The sequence below is a fragment of the Blennius ocellaris genome, assembly GCF_963422515.1.
Source record: "Blennius ocellaris genome assembly, chromosome: 18".
Taxonomy (NCBI): domain Eukaryota; kingdom Metazoa; phylum Chordata; class Actinopteri; order Blenniiformes; family Blenniidae; genus Blennius; species Blennius ocellaris.
The window spans coordinates 12,934,160-12,941,812 of record NC_137667.1 but is presented as its reverse complement, the minus strand read 5'-3'; the positions used below and the strand labels follow the sequence as shown (position 1 = coordinate 12,941,812).

Genomic DNA, 7,653 nt, shown 5'->3' with positions numbered 1-7,653 from the left:
CCTCCCGGGTCATCACGGTAGCGGAGATAACGGTGAGGGCCAAGAGGGCGAGGGGGACGGCGGTGGTGGCGAGGCGCAGGAGGGCGACGGGGACGGCGGCGGTATGATGCAAAAGAGTTTCGCCATGTTTGAAATGTAGGAGAGAGAGAGAGAGAGAGAGAAAGCTCAGTCACACTGCCGGTGCGGAGCGCAGGAGGAGGGAGGGAGCGCGAGCCCTCTCCCGTGCACGCGAGCCCTCTCTGTCATCCAGTGTGTACACACACGCGCGCGCGCGTGCGTGTGCTCCCCGAGTTAAAATAGAAAAGATAAAGAAAGAACAATTTGGTAAAATATTAATAATACACATAAGAAATATGCAAATGATATTTAGTGCAAAAAAAAAAAAGGTGTGGAAAGGAGTCAGGATCTCCAGAGGAAACCAACATAATGTCCTGCTGGAGCTTCGCTTCAGTGGCTACAAACCTTCATGTTACAGCATCTTTGACTTTAATATAATTTCAATTTAAGGGTTTTAAAAGGGCACATACACATGAATCATGTGATCACCGGATATTCGCATCGAGACCCAGATTAACCTTCGGATGTGTTTGTTTGGCTTTACTCCAGAATACCCTTCATTTTAGAAAACATTAACCACACACACTGACAAGAATATTAGCTAACCCCACTCCAGAATAAATGATACCTCACATAGATACAGGACTACGTATGGCATTCATTCTCACCCTGGTAACAGATGCAACTCACTTCCTATTCAAAACCTTTTTATACACACATCCAACAAGAGAAGCAGAGTAGCAATGTTGCCTTCAATCAGCACCATCAACTTTTCCACATTATCCATTGCAGTCAACCTGTCTACACTTTTTTTTTCTGCTGTTAATCCCTGTAATATCAACTTAATGGTAGAACTGAGAGCAGTTTACAACAATTAGGATGGATTTTCTCAAACGTGTTTCCCTCATCATGGTCATGAACATGTACAATATGCTATATGCATCATGATAACTGAAAGCTAACAATCAAGCCATTTTCCCCACCCTCTCATTAAAAAAAAAACCTGACGCAAAGCAATGCTTCAGAATTGTTTCAACATACTCGCTCTCTCAAAACTCAACCATTTAGGCTTTTTCTTGACACATCCGTTTGTTAATCTTGTACTTCTTCCTTTCGAAACATCACCCAGTGGATTTGATATTATCCTGAAAAAAATTAATCTGGTCCCTTTTGTTTGAACTTTAACTTTCAGCCAGGTTTACTCAATTTATTTTTAGGTCCTCCTTGACATGGTTCAGGAATCCCTGTTAAAGCCTCATCTGAGCTGCTTCACCTGAATATGAGAGCAAAGCAGCAGCCAAAATACAACATTTAACAACACTGTGCTTTACAGTTAGGACTTTCTTCTGAAGTCTTGTGGACACATCGAACACAGTGGCAGTGCGGGAGGAACACAGTCCTGCGTGTTTTGATGTCTTCTTGCTCCACACACTTGAATTTAATGGATGTACTATCATCACACTAATCCCAGACGACTAGGGGCAACATGAGACGCACCATTGAATCCATCACAACACAAACAAGACTGTGACACAAACATGCTTACGGATTGGGGCGGGAAACTGGAGAGAAAACCCAGGCAGGCACAACAGGCAGATTCCACACAGATATTCCCACTATAAGGTGGGAGCGCAAACCAATTACACCTTCCAACCTGCAGCCTCCTGATTGAGATCCGTTCATTCCAATCAGGTGTGTTGAAGCAGACACACGTTGAAGCCATGACATGGTCCACGGTCGCTTCTTTCCCCAAAAGTCTTAACGAAAAGTCTCATTGGCAATTTGGTGTGGATGTTTTTGACAGACATTTTTCCTCGCTTGTGTCCCATGCAGGTCAAGTTACTGATTGTGAACATCTGTGCTGTGATACCGTCGATCAGAGCTCCTGCAGATTGTGTGAGGACATTTCTGAGCTCTCCGAGACGTCCCATTGTATCAGTTGCTCCACTCTTAGGCCCAATTCACTTGGGCAGTGAGGCTCAGGCAAAATTACATCTGTTTGAAATCTACGCCACTTGTAAATGATTTTCCTTACATTGGAAAAATTGATGGGGCGGGGGTGTATAAACTTTCTCACATGATTGTAAAAACGCCTTTTCTTGAGCTCGGTGTATTTACTTAAGTGGTATGCACTCAGACGGCAGCTCCATAGCTGCACTCATGTACCCCAAGAGCAACTTTGTTCATGACTGATGCATAAAATTAACATTTAAAGAAATTCGACTGTCTTCTTTTGAGGCTATAAGGGGGATTAATGTTTTCTGATTTTGATTTACACCGTAAATCAATAAGAATAGGTTAAGAAACAGACATTCCTCTGAATATATTACGCCACAGTCTTCAGCCTTAAACTGCAAGCTTAGTGTGCTTAAATATGATTTTTAACGACCAACATCTTGTAATTGTATGCTTTTCTACATGTGGACTGAGTGATTTTTATGCTGTTTTAGTTTTTAGTTTTCAGACTGAAATTTGTACACACAAAACCAGTGACGTGATACTGCATTTTGGCCAGATATAGACAGTTACTGTGCCTTATATCTCTAACATCTCTTTATCCATCTACTGTACTGCCTCTTCCAACTCAACAACTGAGTTGTGAAGAGAAAACCATGCAGTCATAATAAAAACATGCAAACTCCAAACGGAAAGACTGAGAACTGGGGGTTTTCTTGCTGTGAGGTAAGAGTGCTGACTACGACACCTACATGAAGCCATCTGTTTCTTTTTTGTGTCTAAACTCTCTTTGTTGCAGGTGATTCATCTCCTCAGACCGTAGATATTTAAAGGAAGGAGGACGGCATGTATTTATCACCCGGTAAAGCTACTAATGGTATGTTAAAGTCAAATCTTACTCCAACTTGACTTGTCAATAATACTATTAATGAAATACTAAATCCATCATAACATCAATTACTAAAAAAACATATCAGTACTATTATGTACAACATTATTTTCTGCATAATGAGTTAGTATACCTTGGTATGTTATCTTGAAACCTAAATATTTTTTGTACATTTAGGAATCTGAGGCTTGAGTAACTGTGTTGTAGCATTGAGGCATGAAAAAGTCCTCACAGCCCACAAACCAGACCAGAATCTCATCCATCGGACCAAAAGCAACTGTTTCATCTCAAACCCCAAGAGAGTAACTCCACAAATAGACGGCTGCCTCCATGACATCACCGTCTGTCTTTTGGTGTGAATTTTAAGCTTATCTTGACCTTCAGCCTATCGTGATGGAACAACACATTCTGTTCAGTCTCTTGTTTTTGTGCCTGTGATGCATAAAATCACTTAAAAAAAAAACCAACAACTTTTAAACATTCATTAATCCGTAGCACATTCATACACTTCCTCACCCAGCATTAAACTCGCGGCCTCAGGCGGGACTGTACTCAACTCATTCAGCTCACTGAACCAAGCTGTGCACAGAAACCGATTTATTTGCCATTGATTTGTGTCCACTGATCAGCTGTGATGCTGCAGCACTTCAGCGGATTATATAACCCGTGTTGACTTCTACCAGCGTGAATTAGACCGCCATTCAAAATGTTTAATGCAACAGGGTTAAGTGTGTGACTGCAGTGCATCATGTGGCCCCGTCCCATCAAAAACGTTTGATTTTTGTCCGACATTGACTAACAGTTCCCACACCCACTCAGCTCCAAATACAGCATTTTTCCATATTCAATAAGATAAAATGCAAACCCAAACTGTGATTCATTGGCTATAAATAGCTCACTTATTCCGAGTGTTTTTTCCTCGAGACTATAACGCAAAGTGAAATGAGAAAGCATATGATTTGCCACAAAGAAAAAGTGGCCTGAACGGACCACAGGGCCTCAAGTAATCATGGAACAAATTCATAGTGGTTTCAGAACACTCATTCTGCCTCTAAAACGCTACGTTTTCCCACAACGTAATTGTTAAATTCAATTCCTATTCTTTTGGTCAAGAGAAACGTGTAATGCATGTCATTAAACAAATGGATTGAGGTTATGATTATAGGGATGGTATGAAAAAGCAGTCAAAGCATTAACTGCACCAGTAGCAAATATGTATAGAGCAAATTAAATGTAAGAAACAAAAAATAAAAATCAAGAATGATGAGAAAAGAGGTTAATTCCACTTCTCTGTTGCTTGTAGGCAGTCTCCACTGCATTAAAAAGTCTTGAGTGGTATCAATGTATTGTAAGTTTGACTAAATAAGTAGCTGGAGTCACAGTACTCGAGTCTCAGATAGCAACTTTATTTCTTCCATATGAACAAAAGACGGAATTATGAAGCTTGGACTTCTGGATCTGGAAACATTTATTTAACAGCAGGTTGAGGGGGAGTCAGAATGATGGAAAACTCAGTGGGCTGGCTCTGCAAAAGGAGACAAGGAAAACAAAGTGACATTGAGAATATTGCATGATGACACAGTTCCTGTCCAAATGAATAAAGTCAGTTGTATCAAGTCAGTTTATGGAAATACAAAAATCACCTCTGCATAAGAGATATGACAATATTTTGCATATGAGCTGTTAGTGACATCTAGAGGAGGATGTGTGCAACTGTACATCTAACATGACCTTTTGACTTTTTCCTCCACATGCAGAACTCATGTCTAATATTGTTTCTCAAACATCTGACAGATCAAAAATGATGGCACGGATGAGTAGAGGTCACACACCAAGTTGAATGACAAAACATTTGAGTTTTTGGAAGTGAATACAATAAACAAACCAATTATTTCTGCCGAGTCAATTCAGGAATTGAATAACACTTAAATGCATCCCCACGTGGCAAGACAACATCACTATACCAGCTTTTATATAAACAAAAATTGTCCCACAGTACAAAAAAGCATCCTAAGATTCATTATTGTCAATATAAATAAAACATTCAGGGATACTCACTGTCCTTCACTGCCTTTTTGCCTAGAATTGGAGGGGGGGAAAATGCAATATTAATTGCACTGATTTACACTTAAATACAGTCAGTCATGTCTCATGACCATTTGCAGAATGTGAAGGCAATTTTCTTTGACAAAAGACACATGACATTACTTTAATCTAAACATGCATTGGTTCCAACAGATCTGCAGGCCTCAATTCTAGTATCTTACATACACATCGAATTTACAGCTACAAATAATCACTTCATGTAAAGTATCAGTTTGCATTATACTTACCCCCATAGGAGATTTTGTAGTAGACGAATGCCATGACGCCAACACCCACCCACAGCTCCTGGTATGCTTTGGTGTAGTAGGGGCTCATGAGGGTCCACCACTTTGTGAAGGCGTTTCCAGCCATCTGTTGAAACAGAGAAACGTATTCCATATCATTTCAGTTTTTTATTTAATCCTAATCAACATTGAAAATCAGTCTTAAGTGAAAGAAATAACCATGAACCTCAGCTGAGCCAGGTCAGGTTGACGACTTAGATCACCTCTGACACAGACAATGATGACGTGAGGTGTAAAGAGTTTTAAACTTTGACAGATTTGTTGTGATCTTGTTGGTAGTGGTTGAATAACTAATGTTTACACTATAAGTTTATACGATAGTACTGCTGTTGGACTAGCTAACCTAGCTCGTTAACATTGAATCAATGGGTGCCCAACGAACCGATGAAGACACATTTACATACGTCCAAGTAAAAAAGTAAAGCTATAGCGCTTTGATATTACTTAATTAGTTCTTTAAATGAGTGAAGAGTCGAATGGTGGCTTAGCGTTCTTTATCTGTGCTGCATTAGCATGAAGCTAACTCGCGTATTACGCATTCAAAAGCAGCACAGAAAACCAACAGAAAGAGAGCCGCTTCATTACAAACTGCTCTGTGTGTGCACTGATGTGTAACACTGCCAAAACAAAAGGGATTCAGTTGAGCAAATAGAGGCATTTTCCTTACTTTTCAGGTTGTCACGCTGCAGGAGGAAGGTCAGACAGCCTTAGCACTGTACGTGAAAGTCGCAGGAACAGCTTCTTCTTCTGCTCTCTGCTGTGTCCTGCCTCACTGATAATTTACCACGGAGCGCCCCCTGTTGGATTGACGCAGTACCGCTTGGCTGTCTGTTGGCTCCATCTGGAGGACTTGATGGTAAACGCCTTTTATGTTTTGACTTCTTTTGAATAAGAGATGATAGTTTGTTCGGCCCCAGTTTCAAATGCACAGGTATTTAGTGACTATAAAACATCAGACTCTGCGGGGCACACAAAGATGCGACAGATTGGCTTGGACAGACAGGGGGGTGTAGCACATATACACTACAATTGGTTGTGGAAAAAGTCAATCAAATACAACATTCCCTATCTAATTATACATATGATTTTAAATATCACTGAGATGTCATACCACAGACAGTGGATGTATGTATGTGTTCTCTTATATCAGTATAAATAGACTCTTGTAACATTTCAGCATTTTTTTTTTCATTTCTTCTATTTCAACCAGACAAGGTATTTTCCACTTGAACTAATCAACTGTCTTGAATGAAGCTTTGTGTGTTTTTATTTAGGATCTTGTTCTGCTGCTCCCATGGCAGAGGTAGGAATCTGAGGTGAGGGTGGGTGCAGCTGCCACATTGTACACAGACAGTCCACGGGCTCTGTCTGCTCACCATAGTGAAACAACAAATAAACCTCTGGCACTGCTCTCAAGGGTAAAAACGAAAGAGCGTAATGCAGGTTCCTGACAAACACCCACTTCCTCCTTCAGGTGAAACAAATAAATGACATGGCAGGTCTTCAGGCTCACCTGAAGGATTCTATATCTTTTTCGGTCAGGAAAAAAACCAGCTACAAATTCTTACTTAATCTGAACTCTAAGTCAAAGTCAGTGAACATTGGACTTGTTATAAACTAGACTAACTCTGAAAAATAACCTTAAAGTGTTTCACATTAGTGCAGCCAAAGGAATGCCTTTCCAAGTGTCCTTGTTATGTCCGTGCACAAGCAAATATAGAATATCATGGGGGAAAAAAGACACTTTAGTTATTTGAAGAGGAGGGATGAGCTTTGAAACACGAAACTGGAAATCACAGACACTGACTCCAGGATTTGCCAAAACATGATTACCTTTGAGCCAAAGGGTACCAAGTTAACTTGAGTGAATGCAGCAGTGAATTGAGGCTGATGTGGGTGGGACTTTACCGCCTTGTCTGTCCTCGGGCTGCGGTTGGCAGGAGGCACCTTGTTTCATTTATGAGCACCTAAAGGCCAAGTCCTATTTGAAGCTACTAAACAGTTAGAAAACAACACAGCGTTTGGCCAATTTCAAAGGACACAGCTGAGGAGATTTACGGTACACTGTTCATACTCTGCCGGCCGGGTTAGTTAGTGAAATATGTCCTAACAGAAGCCGTCTGCACTGACCTCAGCCCTGCTACAGGTATGTGGAAGATTCATGACAAAGGCCATCTATTTATATATATCTGCATTACAGCACTGTGGCTCTTTCTGAACTGCTATTATTCCACCTCCTCGATCTCTTTATTGTAGTGTTTGCATGTGTGTGCCTGTATCTTCACAGTAATGAGAGGGTGTGTGTGGGTGCGAGCCCGATGTGATTAATCAGGTTGTGCAGGCAGTTTGATGTTTTGGAAA

The 7,653-nt window shown here is 40.8% G+C and overlaps 1 protein-coding gene across 10 annotated transcripts in view; it reads left to right on the top strand.

Moving 5' to 3' along the window:
* Window positions 1-7,316: 7,316 nt before the first annotated feature.
* Window positions 7,317-7,653, top strand: part of syne2a (spectrin repeat containing, nuclear envelope 2a) — an 86,447-nt gene continuing 86,110 nt past the window's right edge. For 9 of the 10 annotated variants that reach the window (XM_080513882.1, XM_080513875.1, XM_080513884.1 and 6 more), the window contains exon 1: window positions 7,354-7,438. The gene's annotated coding sequence lies outside the window, so the exon portion shown is untranslated. Of the gene's footprint in view, window positions 7,439-7,653 lie in introns of all 10 variants that reach the window. The other variant, XM_080513877.1, reaches the window with a different exon arrangement.